Source organism: Phascolarctos cinereus, unplaced genomic scaffold (assembly GCF_003287225.1).
Source record: "Phascolarctos cinereus isolate Bilbo 61053 unplaced genomic scaffold, phaCin_HiC Scaffold_1;HRSCAF=81, whole genome shotgun sequence".
Classification (NCBI taxonomy): domain Eukaryota; kingdom Metazoa; phylum Chordata; class Mammalia; order Diprotodontia; family Phascolarctidae; genus Phascolarctos; species Phascolarctos cinereus.
The window spans coordinates 156700330-156725029 of record NW_027555514.1 but is presented as its reverse complement, the minus strand read 5'-3'; the positions used below and the strand labels follow the sequence as shown (position 1 = coordinate 156725029).

The following is a 24700-nucleotide window of genomic DNA, read 5'->3' as shown; positions in this document are numbered from 1 at the left end:
GAAAAGTCATGAGTTACAAATATCATCTTTCCATGTAGGAATGTAAATAATTTTATTTTAATAAGTCCCTTATGATTTCTCTTTCCTGTTTACTTCTTTATGCTTATTTTGAGTCTTATATTTGAAAGTCAGATTTTCTATTCAGCTCTGGTCTTTTCATCAAGAATGCTTGAAAATCCTCTATTTCATTGAATTTCCACTTTTCCCCTACAGGATTACTCAGTTTTGTTGAGTATGTTATTCTTGGTTTTAATACTACTCCTTTGACCTCCAGAATATCATATTCCAAGTCTTCTGATCCTTTAATGTACAAAATCTTGTATTGCCCTGATTGTCTTTCCACAATACTTGATTGTTTCTTTCTGGCTGCTTACAATATTTTCTCCTTGACCTGGGAACTCTGGAATTTGGCTACAATATTCCTAGGAGTTTTCCTTTGGAGATCTCTTTGAGCAAGTGATTGGTGGATTCTTTCCATTTCTGTTTTACTCTCTTGTTTGAGAATATCAGGGCAGTTTTCCTAGATAATTTCTTTAAAGATAATATCTAGACTCTTTTTTTTTTGATACTGGATTTCAGGTAATCCAACAATTTTCAAATTTTCTCACTTGGATCTATTTTCCAGGTCAGTTGTTTTTTCCAATGAGATATTTCACATTGTCTTTTTTCTTTCCATTGTTTTGGTTTTGTTTTACAATATCTTGATTTCTCCTAAAGTCATTAGCTTCCATTTTCTCCATTCTAATTTTTAAGGAAGTGTTTTTTTCAGTGAGCTTTTGGACTTCCTATTCCAATTGGCCCATTCTGCTTTTTAAGCATTCTTCTCCTCATTGGCTTTTTGGACCACTTTTGCCATTTGAGTTAGTCTATTTTTTAAGGTGTTATTTTCTTCAGTATTCTTTGTTGGTCTACTTTGGCAAGCCATTGACTTATTTTTCATGATTTTTTTTTGCATCACTCTCATTTCTCTTCCCAGTTTTGCCTCTACTTCTCTTACTTGCTTTTCAAAATCCTTTTGAATTTTTCCATGGCCTGAGACCAATTCACATTTTTCTTGAAGGGTTTGGATATAGAAGCTTTAAGTTTGTTGTCTTCTTCTGGTGATACATTTTGATCTTCGTTACCAAAATTAGATTCTGTACTCTGAGTTACCCCTCCACCACTGTTTTCTCATGTTCCTAGCTAATTATTTGACTTTTTAACTCTTTGTTAAGGTAGGGCTCTGCTCCCAGTGTGGAGGGTGTACTGTCTCAAGCTTCAGGGGTTTTGTGCAGCTGTTTTCAGAGATGCTTCCAGGGACCTGTAAATTTTCAATTCTGATGAAAGGAGAAGTGTTTGCTCCTTTCCTGGCCTTTCTTCTGGTCTATGAATGACTACAAGCACTCTTTTCTGCCTTGGAACTGTGAGGAAGGTTCTCTCCTCACTGCTGCCACAAGCTTTGCCATGCCAGCACTCCTCTTTGCCCCAGGACTGCCACTCAGGACTGAGACCCAGATCCAAACACAGGAAAGGAAAAGAATCCCACCTCAGTGCCAGCAAAGAGATCCTTGCAATCCTCATTTGATCAGCTCCTTGATCAGCCTCCACAATCTGTGGGTGCCCCAGGCTTCTTTCTCGCCCAGGCCTGCCAGATTTTTCCCTATGTCCTTTTAAGTTGTCTTTGGCATTTATGGGTTGAGAAGTCTGGAAATCAGCAAAGTTGCTAGTATTTCAGTCTCCTGAGGCCTGCTCTCAGTTGGCTGTGGCTCCATCTTTTCCTGTGCTCCTCTTCTAGCCTGGTGCGATAGAGCTTTCCCAATAATCATCCAGGTTGTCTTGGGATGGAAATTTATTTCACTCTCTCTTTTTGTGGGTTCTGGTGTTCTATAATTTATTTAGAGTCATTTTTAGAGGTATTTGGAGGGGTTTGGGGGAGAGCTCAAGCAAGTCACTGCTTTTACTCTGCCATCTTAGCTCCATTTCCCCTCACTCATTTCTAAGGAAGAAATCACAATGCTCTCTCAGGGAAATGTATCCCAGGTATCTTTCTGTCCATACTAAAGAAGTCCCCTTGGCTTCGTCTTTGTAGTTCACAATTACTCCTTAGATGCTTGACTAACTCATTGATATGTGAGGGTGGGGCAGCTAAGTGGAGCAGTACATAGAGCTCTGGAGTCAGGAGGATCTGAGTTCAAATCCAGCCCCAGACACATAACACTCATTAGCTATGTGACTCTGTGCAAGTCACTTAACCCCAATTGCCTATACCCACACACACACACATATATACATACACATATACATGTATTCATGTATATATGTATGTATATGTATATATATGTGTATGTATGTATATACGTGTGTGTATGTGTGTGTATGTGTGTGTGTGTGTGTGTGTGTGTGTGTGTGTGTGTGTGTATGTATGTATGTATGTATAGGTTTAAGAAATAGTCCAGCGTAGAATATTTTCAAATTTAGAATGGGAAGTCAGGCAAACATGAAATATACTTCAAATGAGTAATTTGAGTGAGGCAGTCACAGATAACTGAAGAACTATCTTAGGAAGAAGAAAAGGCATGATTATCATTGTAAGAATCACCCAAAGTGTTGAATATGCTCTTACAGATGTAACAGAAGGGGACATGGAGGCCTTCTAATCCAATCTCCTCATTTTGCAAATGGGGACCTGAAAACAAAAGAAATCAAATAAGTTGCCAAAACAGACAACATTTGACTTACTGAAGTGGGAATTGAACTCAGTTTTTTTCCCCCCTAATTATAAGTCAATAATCTGTCCATTATTCTGTACTGATATTTAGATAATTTTCAATTATTTTTTTAAATGAATATATATATATATATTATATATATATATATATACATATTTGTTAACAAACATTTTAAATTTGTTTATTTTCCCCCTAAAAATTATAGTTGAAAACGGGAAATCTGAAAATTAGGTAATACAGTTGTCAGGAGTAAAATGTTTTTTGAGCTTTTTTTAATTTAATTTTTATTAGATTTGCCAAATATTATTTAAATTAAAATAACATATCTTTTAAATATAAAATTACCTCTTTAAAAATGAGAAAAAAACCTGTAATTCAAATAAAATTTAAAATAATTTCTAAAAATAATCCCAGTTTTTTTTTTGTAATAGTGAGGATTCTTATTGCATCTTAGGCATGTTTTTATACCTTTACATAATTATAGCTATATCAATTGTCTGATACAGAGTTCATGTAACTCTAAAAACTTTATCATGTCTCTAATTAGAGATAATTATTTGATCATTTAGGGAAAATACATATATTTGACTATCAAAATCCCCAAGGGAAGAGTACAAATTATTTCAAAGTTAAAGGGCCAAAAACTAAAGCAATTCTGAGTAGCAACACTAGATGGTGATAGCACCCTATTTAATGATTCTAATATATCTACTAAGATTGATGCCAACTATCCGTCTAACCACAGCAAAAAAAGAAAAAGTAGCTCAGGATTTTTATAGTCATTTACTAGAATTTTTGTCTAAGATTCATGAGAGTTTTAGAACTGAGAAACTGATGATAATTCAATGAATTATATCAATATTTGAAGGAGGAGAGCTTAAGCTGGCATATTATCATGAATGTTTTCTTCAAGAATAAGTAAACAAATTGTATGAAGAAATTCTAAATAATTTGAATCAGACACAATATAAATTCACAAAATTATAGATTTAGATATGAAAGGGACCTTAGTAGACAAGGAACCATGTTTAAATCCTGACTTTGCCAATACTGACTTTGAAAAAACCGTTAGGAAATCATTTAACTTTTCTAAGATTCAGATACTTCACCTATGAATAATGTTGAAGAAAATAATACTATTAATGACAATAATATAGTTATTATTATCATTATTAGCTAACATTTATATGGTACTATGTGTCAGGAACTATACTAAGTGCTTTGCAATTATTACATCAATTCATCTTCACAAAAACCCAGTGAGGTAGGTACTCATATTATTCCCATTTTACAGATGAGAAAACTGAGACAAAAAAGGAATAAGTGATTTTCTTGGGGTCATATAGCTAGTAAGTGTCTCAGGCCAGATTTTAACTTTAATCTTACTGACTCTAGGCCCAACACACTATCCACTATATCACTTAGCTACCTAAATGACCTATACTGTCCCTTCCTACTCTCAGTCAATGATAGAATGATTCTACGATCCTGGCAGAACCACTCTTTTTTTAAAGATAAGGAAACTTAGCCCCAAACAGTTTAAGAGACTTATCTAAGGTCACACCGATAGTAAGTGCCACATCTGAGTTTTTTTGAACAGATTTTCTTATGGAAAAACATTATTATTAATCTATACATTATATACTCAATGATTTCAATGCAAAGTTGTGCATAGAGAATGATGATCAATACGTCATAAAACATAGCATAGGAGCAAAACAGAAAGAAATGAGAAAATACAGTATTTTTAAGCTCTTACTATATGTTGGGTACTGTACTACACACCAGAAATACAAAGAAATTTAAAGACACTTGCTGTTCTTGAGGGGCTCATCATCTTAATGTGAGAGACAATATATAAACAATTATTATATGAATTGTATATATACATATATAACTAATTATGAAATATATGTGTACACACATATATACACACATATATGTGTGTATATACATACACACACACACATATATATATATATAACTAATTAGAAGTTATATATATATATATATATATATATATATATATATGTGTGTGTATATATAAAGCTAATTAGGAGTAATCTCAGAGAGAAGGCACTAAGTATTAGGAAGGACCTGAATAGTCTTCTTGCAGAAGGCTTGTCTTTAGCTATGACTTAAAAGGAAACCATAGAAACTCATGGCAGATGAAGAGAATTTATGTCACTGTCCAGACATGAGAGACAACCAGCGAAAATACTTGAACTCCAGAGATTATGTTTTTATACTACTGTATGCAAGGAAAAGCAAGTGTTACTAAAATGCAGAGAATGTCAAGGTGTAAGAAAACAAATAAGATAAAAAGATACTGGAAATTTATTAAGTAGCAAGCTTATAAAGGGCTTTGAAAGTCAAATTGGATTTTTTTTGTTTGATCCTGAAAGCAATAGGAAGCCAATAAATGGGCGGAAGTGATACACACATTTCAGGAGATCAGTTTAGCAACTGAGTGAAAGATGGATGAAAACGGGATGAGAGGTGAGTCAGGAAAGCCAATCAACAGAATATTTCAATAGGCAAGCTTGAGGTAATAAGTGTCTGTACAAGACTGGTGGCAGTAATGGAGGAGCAATAATTATTAAACTTTTCTGGTACTGACAAAAATATTGAAAGTTAGATGAATAGAATAGAATAGACATACAATTTACAGCAGCAAATAAACATAATAACCTTTTATTTGACAAGTGTAAAGATTAAAGATTTTGGGATAAAAATTCATCATTTGGTAAGAAATGTTGAGAAAACTGGAAAGCAGTATGGCAGAAACTGGGCATGAACTAATATCTCACACCATTTACCAAGATCAGGTCAAAATGGATACATGACCTACATATAAAAAGAGATTTTTTTTTTCAGCCAAAGACAAGATTTATTAGAACATCCACCACATTGAACAGACTCTTATAGAGTCTGAACATTAGTGAGATATTGGCTAGATTTTAAGAATCTAAGCAGTGACTAGATTATAAGAATCAGAGCCTAAAAAGAAATTTTAAAAGAAAAGTACAACATAGAATATATTACTTATCAAAATTATGAATAGGAGAACAATTTATGAATAAAGAAGAGATGGAGAGCAAATTTAGGTTCAAAGTGGAAAATGCTTATTTTCTTTAGTTAAATTTTTTTTTGTATGAACAAAACAAATGTGGCCATTTTGGGGAGCCAAGATTTCAGAGTAAGAAGTAAGTCACTCTTTCCCAGTCTTATTAACCTCTGAAAGGCTAGAAAATATCACCTCAGGAAAAACTCTAGAATAGATGAACCAGAAGAAAGATGGGGTTCAGCAGTCCAGTAGCCCAGGTGGCTTGAGGGATTAACAAGAAAGGCCCCTCTCACCCTGGGGGAAGGGGAGCAGTGCAAATAGGAAGATGTCTTAGCAAGCTAGTGCAAAGCCCCACCTCAGCATTCCAGGGGAAGGTCCTGAAACCCAGGTGGTAGAGCAGCCAAACACCAACACCAGGACCCCCAAGTGCCTCAGTGAGGGTGGGGGAACCAGTGGAAACCAGCTCAGAAAACCTCCAGGTGCCTCAGCATTCTACAGCAACTAGGTCTCCCAGTGCATCAGAAAAACTCTGGGAGGCCCTTCAAGGTGCCTCAGGTGGATAAACATCCTTGAACATTCATCTGAAAGGAACTGAAGAAACAGAAGGGAAGGAAAGGCCTGGGTGAGCAGGCTACTTCCAGAGGCCAGACTACCCAATCCTACCCCTAGAGTTCCAGTGCTGCTGATTCCACCCCAACAATAGATAAGCTGCTAGAACCCTACAGCCTCCAACTGCCAGCATCGGAGGCCACAGCACAGAATGCCAATGACCAAGCCCTGGGCTCCCAACACAAGAAGCCTGGGTTAGCACTCCCTGCTCCCCAGCAGGAGAGCTCAATCTCTTTAAAGGCCAGGAAATAAGCAAACATCATGAGGAAAAAAATATATATGATAGATTCTTACTATGGGAACAATGAAGATCAAGGCAGAAATTCTGAAGAGGACAATGTTGTAAACCAGCCCTCAAAAAGGAATAAGAACTAGTCTGAAGCCCAAAAAGCCTTTTTGGAAGAGCTCAAGAAGGATTTGAAGTCAAATGAGAGAGGTAGAAGAAAAATTGGGAAAGGAAATGAGAGGTATGCAAGAAAGAGTCAATATCTTGGAAAAGGAAGGACAAAAATTAACTGAAGAAAACTAAAAAGTACAATGCACCAAATGGGGAAGGAATTACAAAATCTAATAGAAGAAAACAATTTGTTAAAAATTAGAACTGGGCAAATGGAAGCTAATGACTTTATGAGAGAGTAAGAATCAGTCAAACAGAAACAAAAGAATGAAAAAAAAATAGATGAAAATGTATAATACCTCACTGGCAAAACAACTGACCTGGAAAATAGATCCAGGAGAGGCAATTTAAAAAATTATTGGTCTACCTGAAAATCACAGTGAAAAAAAAAAGATTTTGGACAGTATCTTTCAGGAAATCATCAAGGAAAACTATCCTGAGGTCCTAAAACCGGAGGGTAAAATAGCCATAGAAAGAATCCAACGGTCACCTCCTGAAAGAGAGTCCAAATTGAAAATGCCAAGGAGTATAGTAGCCAAATTCCAAAATTACTAGGTCAAAGAGAAAATATTGCAAGCAGCCAGGAAGAAACAATTTAAATATCATGGCACTATAGTCAGGATTACACAGGACCTTGAAGCTTCTACATTAAAAGAGCATAGGGTATAGAAAGTGATATTCCATAAGGCAAAGGAGCTTGGATTACAACCAAGGATCAACCACCCAGCAAAAATGAGCTTGATCTTTCAGGCAAGGAGATGGATATTCAACTAAAGAGGGGACTTCCAAACCTTCCTGATAAAAAGACCAAAGTTAAACAGAAAATTTGATTTTCACATACAAGACTCAAGAGCAACATAAAAAGGTAAATGGGACAGAAAGAAACAACAACATGTTATTAATAAGGAGAAATTATTTACATCCCTGTAAGGAAAGATGACACTTGCAACTCTTGAGAACTGTCTTGTTATTACACGATGCTAAAAAGGCACACATAGAGGGGATGGGTATAAGTTTACTTCGATGTAATGATAAACAAATTTAATCAAGTGGGTTAAATGGATCCAAGTAAGTGAATTAATTTGATCTAAGTAAGAAAATGTACTGAGAGAAAAGGAAAGGAGGAGGCAGATGAGGGTAAATTATGCTACAGGAAAAGGCACAGAAATCTATTACAGTAGAGGGAAATAAGGGAGGGAAATGAGCATTATTTGAATCTTCCTCTCATCAGATTTGGCTCAAGAAGGGAATAACATAATTAGTTAGGTATAGGAATATACTTTATAGAGCCCTATAAGCAGTAGGAGAGAAAAGGGGAAAGAAAAAGAAGGGGAGTAGAAGGAGGGAAGAAGTACTAATTGTAAAGGGGAAGAAAAGAGAGGAAGCTAATAGAAGGGAGGCAGGACTGAGGGAGGTGGTGGTCAAAAGCAAAACACTAGTGAGGAGGGAAAGGGAAAAAGGAGAAAGAAAGCAGAAACAGGAGGGAAATAGGATGGAGAGAAAGACACAGAGAGCAATCATAATTGTGAATGTGAATGGGATGAACTCTCCTACAAAATGAAAGTGAATAGCAGAATGGATTATAAATCAAAATCCTGCAATATGTTGTTTACAGGAAACACATTTGAAACAGAGGAACTTACACAGGGTAAAGATAAAAGGCTTTAGTAGAATAGATTATTCTTCAGCTGAAGTTAAAAAAAAAAGCAAGGATAGCAATCCTGATTTCAGACAAAGCAAAAGCAAAAATAGATCTTATCAAAAGAGATAAGGAAGGAACTACATCCTCCTCAAAGGCACCATAGACAATGAAGTAATATCATTACTAAACATAAATGCACCAAATGGTATAGCATCCAAATTCTTAGAGGAAAAGTTCAGGGAATTACAGGAAGATACAGATAGCAAAACTATACTAGTGGGGGATGTCAACCTCCCCCTCTCTGAAGTAGATAACCACAAAATAAACAGGAAAGAAATTAAGGAGGTGAATAGAATATTAGAAAAATGAGGTATGATACACCTCTGGAGAAAATTGAATGGGGATAGAAAGGAATATACTTTTTTCTCAGTGATACATGACACATAAACAAAAATTGACCATATACTAGGTTATAAACACTTTATAATCTAATGCAGAATGGCAGAAATGTTAAATGCATCCTTTCCAGATCATGATGCAATAAAAATTATGTGTAACAAAGGTCCTTGGAAAGATAAATTAAAAATAATTGGAAACTAAATAAACTAATCTTCAAATATGATTGGGTCAAACAACAAATTATAGAAACAATCAATAACTTCATTCTAGAGAATGACAATAATGAGCAACATACTAAAAGTTATTGGATGCATTGAAAACAGTTCTTAGGGGAAGTTTTATATGTCTAAATGCTTACATGAATAAATTAGACAGAGGAAAGCAATGAATTGGGCATACAACTAAAAAAAACAACTAGAAAACAAACTAATTAAAAATCCTCAATTAAACACTGAATTAGAAATACTGAAAACCAAAGGAGAAAATAATAAAACCAAAATTAAGAAGATTATTGAAAGAATAAGTGAAATTAAAAACTGGTTTTATGAAAATTTTTTTTTTAAATTTAAAATTTTTTTTTTAAAAAAGAAAGAAAACCAAATTACCAGTATCAAAAATAAAAACAGTGAATCCACCACCAAGGAAGAGGAAATAAAAACAATAATTAAGAACTATTTTGCCCAACTGTATGTCAATAAATTTGACAATCTTAGTGAAATGTATAAATATTTACAAAAATATAAATTGCCCAGATTAACAGAAGAGGAAGTAAAATACTTAAATAACCCATCTCAGAAAAAGAAATTGAACAAGTCATTGATGAACTCCCTAGGAAAAGAAAAATCTCCAGGGCCAGATGGATTTACAAGAGAATTCTGTCATACGTTTAAAGAACAATTAATTCCAATACTGTATAGAGTATTTGGGAAAATAAGTGAAGGAGTCTCATCAAATTCTTTTTATGATACAGATATGGTGCTGATATCTAAACTGTAAAGAGTCAAAACAAAGAAAGAAAATCATAGAACATTTTCACTAATGCATACAGATGCAAAAATTTTAAATACAATATTATCAAACAGATTAAAACAACTTATCACAAGAATAGTACAGTATGACCAGGTAGGATTTATACCAGGAATGCAGGGCTGGTTCAATATTAGGAAAACTGTCAGCATAATTGATTATGGCAACACCAAAACTAACAGAAACCACTTGATCATCTCAAGAGACACAGAAAAAGCTTTTGACAAAATACAACACCCATTCCTATTAAAAACATTAGAGAGCATAGATATAAATGCAGTCCTCCTTAAAATAATAAGTAGAATCTACCAAAAAACCTTCAGCAAATATCATATGTAATGGGGACAAGCTAGAGTCATTTGTAGCAGGGGTGAACCAAGGATGTCCTTTATCACCCCTGTCGTTCAATATCGTATTAGAAATGTTAGCTTTAATAATAAGAGAAGAAAAATAAATTGAAGGTATTACAATAGGCAAAGAAGAAACAAAGCTATCACTCTTTGCAGATGATATGATGATATACTTAAAGAATCTTAGAGAATCAAGTAAAAAGCTATTTGAAATAATAAACAACTTTTGCAAAGTTGCAGGCTATAAAATAAACCCACATAAATGATTAGCATTTCTATATATTCACAAGAAAGCCCAACAGCAAGAGATAGAAAGAGAATTCTATTTAAACTTCCCTTAAAAATTATAAAACATTTAGGAGTCTACTTACTGAAGCAAACCAGGAACTGTATGAACAGAATTACAAATCACTTTTCACACAAATAACGTCATGTCTAAATGATTGGGAAAAATACATCTGTTGCTCATGGGTAGTCTGAGCTAATATAATAAAAATGACAATTCTACTTAAGCTAATTTATTTATTCAGTGCCATACCAATCAAACTATCAAAAAAAAATTTTATAGAGTTAGGAAAAACTAATGACAAAATTCATTTGGAATAACAAAAGGTCCACAAAATCAAGGAGCTAATGAAAATAAGTGCAGAGGAAGGTGGCCTAACCATTCCAGATCTTAAATTGTATTATACAGTAGCAATCATCAAAACTGCTTTGTACTAAGAAAAAAGTGGTGGATCAGTGGAATAGGTTAAGTATGCAAGACACAGTATTCAATGACTATAGTCATCTACTATTTTATAAGCCCAAAACATATGTCCAGGTTCATTCAGCAGCTCATGAGTAGTTTGAAAGTCACTCAATGATGTGACTAATTGGAGCCTGTTGTTTGGAAACTCAAGATCTTTGATAAGATAAAGAAGCAAGGAAATCAAGAAAGGAGGATAGTATTGAGATGAACTGTTTCACCAGGGTGTCAGAATGGAAAAGGGTAAAAAATGTAGCTAGTGTTGGGGTAATGGCCTGGGAAAGAACTAACAGATCTGGGGATTAGAGGTCACAAGACAAAGGACAGGGTTTGGAGTTACAGGACAAGGGGAGACGTAGAATGAAAACAGTTTGGGTCCGATAAAGCAAATTCAGAAAATAGATGGGGAGCACATTTGAGCAATAGCAATAGCAAAGATGTGTCCATTCTTTGTGTAGCTGTAATGAGAAGAAAGAGAAGGGTTATGGGAAATGAGTGAAGCTTAAGAATTGGCATGTCAGAGTATTTAAGGGAGTATCAATGTATATGCTGAATCCTCCTAGTATGAGGGCAACAGTTGAAAATAGAGAAAGAATCTGAGATAGACAATGAATTCAGTGAAGAAGAATGGAGACTGTCCTAGAAGTTTATAAACAGCTAGCAAAAATGTGATTAGGTGATAAATATGTACTGAATGAACCCTAACAGAGAGGTTACAGTGATAAAGGGAGATGCATATCCTGGGTGTGACAATTGGAATCAAGGAGTAACCCAATTCCCCTATGTCAACCAGTCAGTCAGGGATGACTAAAAGTGCAATAAGTGCTTGAAAAAATAGCCAGAAAAGTTTTCTACAGGAAGGAGTGAAATAGGTCTCAGTGAGGGCAAGATGGAAGGAGCAAGAAAGGAGAAGGTCTAAGATGAAGTCTAGTCTGTTGCATATGGAGCACGTATTAAAAAGACTTTTAAAGTTAGAGAGGCTGAGGTTAGGTAGGGGAGTATTGAAATAAGGGAGCCATTAGTGGAGGTTAGAGAAAGGATTGAACAATGACAAGACAACTGGACATTCTTCATCATTGGTATGGTAGGATCGTGATGGGATGGGCTTTTCATCAGGAATGTTGAAAGGCCTCTATTTCATTAAATATCCATTTTCCTTTCAAAGATTATACTCAATTTTGCTGAATAGGTTTTTACTGGTTGTAATCCTAACTCCTTTGTCATTTGGAATATCATATTTCAAGCCATCCACTCCTTAAACATATTACCTGCTAAATGTTGTGTGATCCTGACTGGGGCTCCAATGGTATTTGAAAGATTTCTTTCTGCTACTTGAAGTATTTTCTTATTGACCTGATAACTCTAGAATTTGGCTACAATATTCCTGGGTTTTGTTTATTTTGAGAACTCTTTTAGGAGGTGATTGGTAGATTCTCTCACTTTCTATTTTGCCCTATGGTTCTAAAATAGCTGAACTTCATCATTTCTTGAAATATGACATCTAAGCTCTTTTTAGGATAATGGCAGTCAGGTGGTCCACAATAATCATTAAATTATATCTTTTTGATCTAATTTCTAGGCTGGTTGTTTATTCAAGGAGAGTTTTCCCATTGTCTTTTTTTTTCATTCTTTTGACTTGATTTTATTGTTTCTTGATGCCTCATGGAGGCATTAACTTCCATTTCCTCAATTTTAATTTTTAAGGAATTATTTTCTTCAGTGAGTTTTTGTACTTTTTTCTCCCATTTGGTCAATTCTACTTTTTTTTAAAAAATTCATTTATTTTGAATTATCAACAATCACTTCCGTAAGCTTTTGAGTTCTTAATTTTTCTCCCCCTCCCTCCCCACCTCTCTCCTTAAGATGACATGCAATCTAACACAGGCCATACATATACATTTCTATTAAACATATTTTCACATTAGTAATGTTGTAAGTAAGAATTGGAACTAATAGGAGGAACCACCAGAAAGAGGAAACAAAATGCAACAGAAGGGAAAAAAATAGCAAATAGTATGCTTCGATCTGCATTCAGATGTAGTTCTTTTTTTGGATGTGGATAGCATTTTCCATCATGAGGACTTTGGAAATGTCTTTGATCCTTATATTGCAGAGAAGGGTTCAGTCTATCAATATTAGTCATTGCACAATGTGGCTGTTACTGTGTACAATGCTTCTCCTGGTTCTGCTCACTTCAATCAGCATCAGACCACACAAGTCTTTCCATGAAGCATATTCATTCATTGCTTGATTCTTGATGTCTAATAGAGTCCTTACCTTTTAGTTGCTTAATTCTAAGTTTTAAGGAGTTGTTTTCCTCGATTAGCTTTTGTACATTCTTTTCTATTTGGCCAATTGTACTTTTTAAGGAGGTGTTTTCTTCAATGGATTTTTGTGTCTCCTTTTTCATTTAGCCAATTCTACTTTTTTAAGTGGTTATTTTCTTTTTAAAGACTGTTTACTCTTTTTCATAATTCTCTTGTATCATTCTCACATCTTTTCCCAATTTTTCTTCTATCTCTCTTATACGATTTTTCAGCTCCTTTTTCAGCTCTGCCATAAGTTCTTTCTGGGATTGAGATCACTTCCCATTTTTCTTTAGGGTTTTGTTCACAGGTGTTTTGACATTGTTATCCTCTTCTGAGTTTGTGTCTTGGTCTTCCTTGTCACCATAACTGTCTATGGTCAGATTCATTTTTGTTGTTTTTTCCTCATTTTTTTTTTGGCCTCCCTCCCCCCCATATGAACTATGTTCCCGGGGTGGAGGGGGTACGGTCTCATTCTTTTTGTGCCAGTGGCTGTAGATCTTGGCTGTTTACCTGTTTCTGTGCTGATGTTTCCTTGAGGCCCTCAGGGGACCTTTGTGTCTGCTCCTATACTTTTTTTTGGGGGGGTGTCAGGGTGGCTGATGCTGCTAGAGTCTGTAGGGGTCTGGCAGCTTGCCTGTTGCTGAGAAGGGGTCCTAGTGCTGGTGTTTGGTGTGTTCTGAGGCCACTGGAGTGTTTCTGAACTTCCCCAGTGATACATTGAAGCATGTGGAGGTCTGGCCAGTGAAGGTTGCCTGTTTGCCAGCAGCTACACTGAAGCATGCAAAGGTTATCATACCTGGAGCCTACTTGGTCCCTTGGTTATGATGAGGCACATGGGGATGAGGAAGTCCTAGTGTTCACATTTGCCTGCTCCACTACACTAGGGCTCAGCATCTACCATTGGTTTGCTGATTATTTTGTGATTATTTTCTATATGATTTAACTGTCTCTTTTAAGCTGGTCTCCTCCTTCTTTATGTACTCACCTCCATGTCACCTGTTTTCTTATTGAATTTCAGGTATTCATTGTATGTGTTCTTAACATTTCTTCTCCCAATTAATAATGAGGTTCATGAAATTACTGATTTCCCCCACCTTATCTCTATATTTATGTTTTTGTCTTCCCATGTGCCTGAATTTTGATAAATTGGAAAGTCATTTCCCTCTGTTCATGATTTTAATTTAAAAACAAACCTATAAATCAAATCTCAAAAAAACTGCACCCAAATCTTGAGTTAGTCTTTCTTTGGTCCTACTTTGGCTTTTGAATAAAATCATGCTTTAAAGGTAAACTAATTTTCTTTCTCTGTATTAAGATAAAAACACTTGATCGTTACTTAGCATCTTCTAATTGTTCAAAGTAGTTACCTTTCTGAATTTCTCCTGAAATGCAAATGTTTGCATTTCACTGAATATACCCAGTTCTGATTTTCTTGATGTAAATACTTGAAAGTCTTTCATTCCATTAAAGGTACTTTTTTCCATTTAGAATTATATTTATTTGACAGAATAAGTTATTAATAGTGGCAACATTTTTCCTTTGCCTTTTGGTATATCATATTTAAAATACTCACTAATCATATTAGCTTCTGCTAAGTTTTTGTAATCTTGACTATATTTTCATGATATGTAATGCCTTTATCTTGTTTATTTTAGTACTACTTATTTGACATGAATATTCTTGATTTTGACTTTGACATTTCTGGGTTTGTTCTATTCAGTGTTACTTTTAGGGTCTGCATGATGGATTATTTGTATTTTCATTTTTTACTCAGGTTCTAATAGTTCTGGGAAGTTTTCCTTCAAGACTTATTTGAAACATAATATCTAGGTTTTCATTTCTTCCTGGTTTTCATAAATTTTCCTATCTCCATGTTTTTCCAGGTCAATTGTTTTTGAGAGTAACATGTCTCATTTGTTCTTTTAAATTTTTTCATCTTTAGCCATAGTTTTAATATTTCTTATTGCTTCATTAAATAATTAAGTTGTGTTTGTTTCATCCTCTTTTTTATGGTGTTGACTATTGAAGTAAGTTTATTATTTGTTGTTCTATTTTATTATCTTTCAAAGTGTTCTAATTTCAGTCTTTTTCTATATTTATTTCTTTATCCAACTGTTGAGTCCTTATGACCAATGCTTATTTCTCCCCACCCAATGTTCTACTTATTTTGTTTTTATTTTCTTCCTCTGGGATTGTATTGTGACATTCTTTTAAAGTATTGTCTTTTGGTATTATTGTTGGAGGTTCTCTTTCTCCTAACATGTGCTCATGTCTATAATTTTAGCTCTACATTTAGGATTTTTTTTTTTAATTTTTGAGTCTGTAAGTAGTTCGGGGAGATCTTTCCCATCCTGCAGTATTGCAGGGAAGGACTAGACTTGGGTCCTGTTGCCTGCTGCAATTACAGAGTTAGAATATTTTATTGTGAGGCTTTTCCTGCCTTGGCATCAGTAAGGAAGCTGGTATCCTACAGTCCTTGAAAGTAAGATTGCCTCATATAACACTGTGTCTTTTTCTGTGGTCTAAGTCTGGAATCCCCAGTCCCAGTGTGGGCCTTGGAAGTACAAATATGGTTCATCCTAAGCACTACCTATTGCTGTTGATGTTAACTTCTATCTTTGACTTTTCCCAAGCCTGGTAGGGTTAGTCTTGACTTTTTTTCTTTTGTTTTCATTTAAAAGAAGTTCATATTTTGATCCTTTGTCCCCTGGCACAATTCTGGGGGGAGATCATACTAGGAGTCCCTAGAGCCATGCCACACTGATATTGGCTATATCTCCTCTTTTCATCATCTTCCACTTTCCTTTACCTCAGGTTCTATATCTGTGTGCCCTTTGTTATGAGATGGATGAGCCCAATAGTGGTTTACTTTGGTTTTATTTTGTTGTCACGCAGGGTTGGCAGGCTGGGAAGGCTTTTCATGTTTTCCTAACTAAAATTTATCTTTATCTGTATCTTTCCTTCTAATGTCATATTGACCTTGTCTTTTTAAATTAATTTATTTTTAATTTTCAGCAATCACTTCTATAAGCTTTTGAGTTTTAAATTTTCTATCCTCCCTCCACACCTTGCTCCCCAAGATGTCATGCAATCTGATATAGGCTTTACATACACATTCCTATTAAACATATTTTCACATTAGTCATGTTGTAAAGAATTAGAACCAATAGGAGGAATCACAAGAAAGAAGAAAGAAAACAAAATAGAGGGAAAAAATACAGCAAATAGTTTGCTTTGATCTGTATGTTCACAGTTATGGTTACTATGTCTTTCTCTCCATCATATACCTTCTCTCCCCCCCCCATTCATGCTTTTCTTTCTCCTTTCTTGCTTTCCCTCCTCACTAGTGTTTTGCTTTTAACCACCAACTCCATCAGTCCTACCTCCCTTCTATTACCCTCCTCCCTTTTCTTCCCCTTTACCCTTACTACTTCTTCCCTTCCTTCTATTCACCCCTCTCTTTTCTTTTCCCTTTCCCCTCCTAATTCCTGCAGGGTCAGTTAGATTTCTATTCCTAACTGATTGCTATTTCCTCTTTGAAACAAATATAATGAGAGTAAGGTTCAAACACTGATTATCTTCCCCCCTCCTTTTCCTCTATTGTAATATGTTTTTGTAATTTACCCTTCTCTGCCTCCTTTCCTTTTCTCCCAGTACAATCCCTTAATCAGATCCACTTAATCCACTTAGAGTTTTTATTATTACATCAAAGTAAACTTATATCCACCCTCTCTGTCTATGTATACCCCTTTTAAATGGTGTTATCACAATACTGTTCTCAACACTGACAAGTGTCATCTTCCCTTGTAGGGATATAAAAAGTTTGACCTTATTAATAACATGTTGTTATTGCTTTTTTTCTGTCCAGTTTACTTTTTTATGCCTCTCTTGAGTCTTGTATTTTAAGACCAAATTTTTGGTTGAGCTCTCGTCTTTTCATCAGAAGGTTTGGAAGTCCCCTATTTCATTGAATGTCCATTTCCTCCCCTGAAATATTATGTTCAGTTTTTCTGGCTAGTTGATCCTTGGTTGTAATCTAAGCTGTTTTGCCTGATGAGATATCATATTCCACATCCTATGAAGTTTTAATACAGAAGCTGCAAGGTCCTATGTAATCCTGACTGTGGTTCCATGATATTTAATTTTATTTTTTGGTTACTTGTAGTGTTTTGTCTTTGACCTGGTAATTTTGGAATTTGGCTACTACATTTCTTGGTGTTTTCCATTTGGGATTTCATTAAGGATGTGATCAGTGGATTCCTTCCATGGCTTTTTTTACTCTCTGGTTCTAGGACCTCAGATCAGTTTTCCTTGATGGTTTCCTAAAAGATGCTGTCCAGGCTCTTTTTTTCATCATGGTTTTCAGGTAGACCAATAATTTTTAAATTTTCTCTCCTGGATCTATTTTCCAAGTCACTTGTTTAACCAATGAGGTAATTTACATTTTCATCTTTTTTTTTTCCTTTCTTGAGTTCCTGTTTGACTGATTCTTGTGCTCTCATAGAGTCATTAGCTTCCATTTACCCAATTCTATTTTTTAACATATTATTTTCTTCTATTAGAGTTTGTGCCTCCTTCCACATTTGTCCAGTTGCATTTTTAGGGACTTATTTTCTGCAGTGTACTTTTTTTTCCAGTTAGCCAGTTGAATTTTTTAAGGACTTTTCTACCTCTCTAATTTGACTTTTAAAATTCTTCTTGAGCTCTTCTAAGATGGCTTTTTGGACTTCAGCCCAGGTTGTCACAATTTTCAGGTAGACCAATAATTCATAAATTGTCTCTCTTTTATTGATTTTCCAGCTTATTTTACCAATGATGTAATTTATGTTTTCATCCATTTTTAACTTTTTTTTGTTTCTGTTTGCCTGTTTCTCACTCTCTCACAGAATCATTAGCTTCTACTTGCCCAATTTTTAACAAATTGTTTTCTTCTGTTAGATTTTGTACTTCTTTTTCCATTTGTCTCATTTAACTTTATAAGGAGTTTTTCTGTGTGAGTTTTTGTGCTTCCTTTTCCATTTGGCAAAATGAATTTTTATTTCTAGGCAATTGGGGTGAAGTGACTTGCCCAGGTTCACACAGCTAGTAAGTGTGAAGCATTTTCTTTGAGGCTACATTTTAACTCAGGTCCTCCTGATTTCAAGGCCAGTGCTCTATCCACTGTAGCACTTAGCTGCCCCAGGCCAAATGTATTTTTAAGGCCTTGTTTTCTTTCTTTCTTTCTTTCTTTCTTTCTTTCTTTCTTTCTTTCTTTCTTTCTTTCTTTCTTTCTTTCTTTCTTTCTTTCTTTCTTTCTTTCTTTCTTTCTTTTTTCTTTCTTCTTCTTCTTCTTCTTCTTCTTCTTCTTCTTCTTCTTCTTCTTCTTCTTCTTCTTCTTCTTCTTGTAAGCAATTGGATTAAGTGAGTCTGTGTCTGAGGCCAGATTTGAACTCAGGTCTTCCTGAATGCAGGGCCAGCAGTCTATTGACTGCTCCACCTAGCTGCCCCTAGGACTTGTTTTCTACAGTTAATTTTTGTCCTTCCTTTCCCAAGCTATTAACTCTCTCCTGCATACCTCTCATTTCTTTTCCTATTTTTTCTACCTCTCTTATTGACTTTTAAGATCCTTCTTGAGGGTGACAGAGCAAAGATGGTGGAGTACAAGCAGTGCCTTGCTTGAGCTCTCCCCCAAACCCCTCCAAATACCTGTAAAAATGGCTCTAAATAAATTCTAGAGCAGCCAACCCCACAAAAAGACAAAGTAAAAAAAAAAATTTCTAGCCCAAGACAACCTGTATGGTTGATTGGAAAGGTGTATTGTACCAGACTGGGGGAGGAATGCAGTTCAGCATGGGTGCACAGACAAAGAGAGGCCTCAACAAAACTGGAATAGACCTTAGCTGACTGAATCATGGGCTGCTTTGGAGGTGTTCAGACTTCTCAACCCACAAATGCCAAAGACAACTTAGAAGGTCAGTAAGCAAGGTTTGTGACTGCAGTATGAGAGAAGCTTGGTCCTAGCCCCAGTCCCTGTGCAGCCCGTGGCATTGGCAGCTTCAAGCGCTCTCAGCCCACAGACCAATCAAGTGGATTATCAGAAGAAGATTTCAGGGATCTCTTTGCTAGTGCTGAAACAGGAATCTCTTGCTTTGCCCATGGGTGCTGGTCCTTAGGCGAGGAGGAGCATTGGTGTGGTACAGAAGAAATCCTCCTCACAGTTCCAAAGCAGAAAAGAGCGCTTGTGATAACTCATAGACCATAGCACAGGCCAGGAAAGGAGTAAACACCTTGCTTTTGATGAAACCACCTTGGAAGAACTGAAAATGTACAGGTCCCTAGAAGTATCTCTGAAAACAGCTACAAAGAACCCCAAAGCTTGGGACAGTAATTCTCCACACTGGAAACTGGTGTATACCTTAACAAAGAGTTTAAAACTGAAGTAAATGGTTGGGATCACGAACAAAATGTGCAAAAAAAGTCAGACCATAGAATCTGACTTTGGTGACAAAGATCAAAACAAACAACCAGAAGAAGACAACAAAGTTAAAGCTCTTACATCCAAAGCCTTCAAGAAAAAAATGTAAAACATTCCCAGGCCATGGAAGAGCTCCAAAAGGATTTTGAGAAGCAAGTAAGAGAAGTAGAGGAAAAACTGGGAAGAGAAATGAGAGTGATGCAAGAATATCATGAAAACCAAGTCAGCAGGTTGCTAAAAGAGACCCCAAAAAATACTGAAGAAAACAACACCTTAAAAAATAGCCTAATCCAAATGGCAAAAGAGGTCCAAAAAGCCAATGAAGAGAAGAATGCCTTCAAAAGCAGAATTGGTCAAATGGAAAAGGAAGTCCAAAAGCTCACTGAAGAAAATACTTCCTTAAAAAGTAGAAAGGAGCAAATGGAAGCTAATAACTATGAGAAATCAGGAAATTGTAAAACAAAACAAAAAGAATGAAAAAAAATTAAAAACAATGTGAAATATCCCATTGTAACAAGCAACTGACCTGGAAAATAGATCCAGGAGAGATCAGTTAAAAATTATTGGACTATCTGAAAGTCATGATCAAAAAAAGACCTAGATATCATCTTTCATAAAATCATCTAGGAAAACTGCCCTGATATTCTAGAACCATAGGGTAAAATAGAAATGGAAAAAAATCCTTTGATCACTTCCTGAAAGAGATCCCCAAAGAAAACTCTTAGGAACATTTAGACAAATTTCAGAGTTCCCAGGTAAAAGAGAAAAAATTGCAAGCATCCAGAAAGAAACAATTCAAGTATTGTGGAAATATAATAAGGATAACATAAGATTTAGCAACTTCTACATTAAGGGACCAGAGGGCTTGGAATATAATATTCCAGAGGTCAAAGGAGATACGATTATGGCTGAGAATCACCTACCCAGCAAAACTTGGTATAATCCTTCATGGGAAAAAAATGAACATTCAGTGAAATAGAGGATTTCCAAGCATTCTTGATGAAAAGACCAGGCTGAATAGAAAATGTGACTTTCAAATATAAGACTCAAGAAAAACATAAAGAGGAAAATAGGAAAGAGAAGTAAAAAGGGGACTTATTAAAGTTGAACTGTTTACATTCTTGCATGGAAAGATGATATTTGTAACTCATGAGATCTTTGTCAGTATTAGGGTAGTTGGAGGGAAATATATTTAGACATAGATATAGATAGGGAGGTAAATAGATAGATAGATAGATAGATAGATAGATAGATAGATAGATAGATAGATAGAAAGAACAGGGTGAGCTGAAGATGAAGTGGTGATATCTGGAGAATAAAATTAAGGGGGGAAAGAGGATCATACTGGGAGAAGGAGAAAGGGAGAGGAAGAATGGGGTAAATTATCTCCCATGAAACAGACGAGAAAAGGTTTTACAGGGTAGGGGAAGTGGGGAAAGGTGAGAGGGAATGAGGGAATCTTATTCTCATTGGATTTGGCTTAAGGAGGGAATAACATATACATTCAACTGGGTAATTAGGGGGTAATCAGAAGCAAATATTTCTGAGGAGGGACAGGGTCAAAAGAGAGAATAAAATAAACCAGGGGAGGGATAGGATGAAGGGAAATACAGTTAGTTTTTCACAACATGACTACTATGGAAGTGTTTTGCATGCCTGCACATGTATAACCTGCATCAGGTTGCTTGCCTTCTCAATGAGGTGAGTGGGGAGGGAGGAAGGAAGAAAATTTGGAACCCAAAATTTTAAAAACTAATGTTAAAAAAAAGTATTTTCACATGTGACTGGGATATGAGATATACAGGCAATGGGGTATAGAAATCTACCCTTCCCTACAGGAAATAGAAGGGGAAGGGGATAAGTAAGGTGGGGAAGATAGAAGGGAGGGCAGATTAGGGGAAGGTATTCAGAATGCATGCTGTTTTTGCGTGGGGGGAGGAAGAGATGGGGAGAAAATTTGAAACTCAGAATCTTGTGGAAATGAATGTTGAAAAATAAAAATAAAGAAAGAAAAAAGAATAAAAACAAATCCTTCTTGAACTTTTCCAAGAAGGTTTTTGGGCTTCAGACCAGTTCATACTACGTTTTGAGGTTTCAGATGTGGGTATATTGATAATGTTGTCCTCTTTAATATTTCTGCCTTGATCTTCCCTGTCCCCATAATAAAAATGTATAGTCACTGTACCTTTCTTTTTGCTCATGGTGTTTGTTTATTTCCTGACTCAAAAAAAAAAAAAAAGAATGAACTATCCTGCTGGAGAGCAGGGAGCACTGACCCAAGCTTCTTGTGCTAGAAGTCCAGGGCCTGGTCATTGGCTTTGTGTGCTGGGGCCTCAACTGCAGGCAGTTGGAGGCCATAGGGTTCTGTTAGTTTGCCTGGTGTTGAGATGGAATCAGCAACACTGGAGCTTGAGGGGTAGGGGTCGGGAGTCTCACCCCTGAAGGATGCCTGCTCACCTGAGCCTTTCAGAGGAATGTTTCACTGCTGGAGAATGTCTCTTAGTCTGGAGCTTTATCTCTTGGAGTTGTGCTTCCCATAGTTTTGCTGAGGCATCAGGAGACTTGTTTGCCTGAGAGCACCATGACAAGTGGTGCTTTTCTGAGCCGATGTCCATTGGTTTCTTCTGCCCATACTGAGACATTTAGGGATCCTGGTGTTGGTGCTTGCTTGCTGCACCACCCTATGTTTCAGGATCTCCCCTTGGTATGCTGAGGTGGGGCTTTCCACTAGCTTGCTGGGACACCTCCCATTTTGCACTACTCTCCCTCCCCCAGGGTGAGAAGGGTCATTTCTGTTAATCCCCCAACTTCATAGGCTACAAGTCTGCTGCATTCCATCTTTCTGATGTTCAGCTGTTCCAGGGTTTTTCCTGAGGCAATATTTTCTGGGCTTTCAGAGGTCCATAAGAGAGGGTGAGAGCTATTTACTTCTTACTTCACCATGTTGGCTCCTGAAACTGGAACACTGACCTTGTCTTTTGCATTAACAGGTTAGTAGTCTTATTATATGGTAACAGATGGCTTAAATGTAATTGCCATCACATCAGAAACGCATTCCTATCTGTTAAGATGTAGATATAATCTTTCATTTTATGATCTTTTTGATGCTCACAATGTCTACCATCTGCTATCTTATCTTTTTAACATTTTGCTAAATTGACAAAAAATTATTTCTCACCCTATTACACCCCACTGAAAAGAATAGCAAAAACTTTGTAAGGAATATGTAATGGAGCAAAATTGATAAAATGTTTGTTTCTAAAAAAAAGTCACATCTCATTTGCATGCTTATTCAATCAACTAACTCTCTGTTAGGGGTTGAATATCATGTTTTATTATGGTTCCTTTGGAAACTGGGTTCATCATTGCATGGAACAGAGTTCTTATTTCCTGGATCCTTTCTTGAAGAATGTTTTCATGTTGTGTAAGCCATGAGGCTACTGAGTAGCATAAAAGCCTCTGACTTTTAATTTTTTTCACTTCAGGGCAATATTTTTCCAATTAATTTCTCACAATCTTTACCTATATTCACCTAGGTAGTAAAAACACTTAGTACTCAAAATATGTTAATTTAATTCAGTAGGTCTAATCAAGCTTTTCATAGAATTCTTCTGCTTCTTCATCCTTTATTTCAGATGTTAGCAATTTAGTTAGTGCATTAAGGAGTAGGAATATTTTCAAAAACATAAAATCATTAGATCATAGATTTAGGGCAGGAAGGAAAACTGGATGCACATACCAACTTTATGAGTTATATATTATAAGTTTTATCTAAGGATGAGGAAACTGAGCTTCAGGGATGTAAAATGTCTTGCTGAATTTCCTACAAATATTAAGGTTGGGTTTTTTAAAGGCAATTGGGGTTAAATGACTTGCCCAGGGTCACATAGCTAGTAAGTGTCAAGTGTTTGGTCAGAGGTCAGATTTGAACTCACGTCTTCCTGACTTCAGGGCCAGTGCTGTATCCACTGTGCCACATACCTGCCCCCAAATATCATCTTTCCATGAAGAAATGTAAACAGTTCAACCTCAATAAGTCCCTTATGATATCTCTTTCTTGTTTACCACTTCATGTTTCACTTGAGTCTTATATTTGAAAGTCACATTTTCTAATCGGCTCTGTTCTTTTAATCAAGAATGCTTGGAAGTCCCCTATTTCCTTGAATATCCATTTTCCCCTGAAGAATTATACTCAGTTTTGCTGGGTAGGTGATTCTTGGTTGTAATCCTATTTCCTTTGCCCTCGAGAATATTATATTCCAAGCCCTCTGGTCCCTTAATGTAGAAGCTGCTAAATGCTGTGTTATCCTGATTGTGTTTCCAAAAAATACTTGAATTGTTTCTTTCTGGCTACTTTAAATACTTTCTCCTTGATGTGGAAAATCTGGAATTTGGCTATAATATTCATTGGGGTTTTCCTTTTGGGGATCTCTTTCAGGAGGTGATTGGTGGATTCTTTCCATTTCCATTTTACCCACTGGTTCTATAATATCAAGGTAGTTTTCCTAGATAATTTCTTGAAAGATGATGTCTAGGTTCTTTTTCTGGTCATGACTTTCAGAGAGTCCAATATTTTTTAAATTATCTCTTCCTGAATCTATTTTCCAAGTCAATTGTTTTTTCAGTGAGATAGTTCACATTATCTTCTATTTTTTCATTCTTTTTTGTTCTGCTTCATAATGTCTTGATTTCTCATAGAGTCACTAGCTTATATTTGATCCATTCTAATTTTTAAGGAGTTATTTTATTCAGCAAGTTTTGGACTTCCTTTTCCATTTGACCAATTCTGCTTTTCAAGACATTCTTCTCCTCATTAGCTTCTTGGACCTCTTTTGCTATTTAGGTCAGTCTATGTTTAAGGTGTTATTTTTTTCAGTGTTTTTTGGGCCTCCTTTAGAAGCTGTTGACTTTTTTTTCATGATTTTTTTTTTGCATCACTCTCATTTCTCTTCCCACTTTTTCCTTTGTTTCTCTTAACTTGTGTCTCAAAA

At 35.8% G+C, this 24700-nt stretch overlaps 1 pseudogene; it reads right to left on the bottom strand.

Moving 5' to 3' along the window:
• LOC110217380 (acyl-coenzyme A thioesterase 6 pseudogene) overlaps nucleotides 1–22351 on the bottom strand; it is a 125954-nt pseudogene extending 103603 nt beyond the window's left edge.
• Between the last annotated feature and the right edge of the window lie 2349 nt (nucleotides 22352–24700).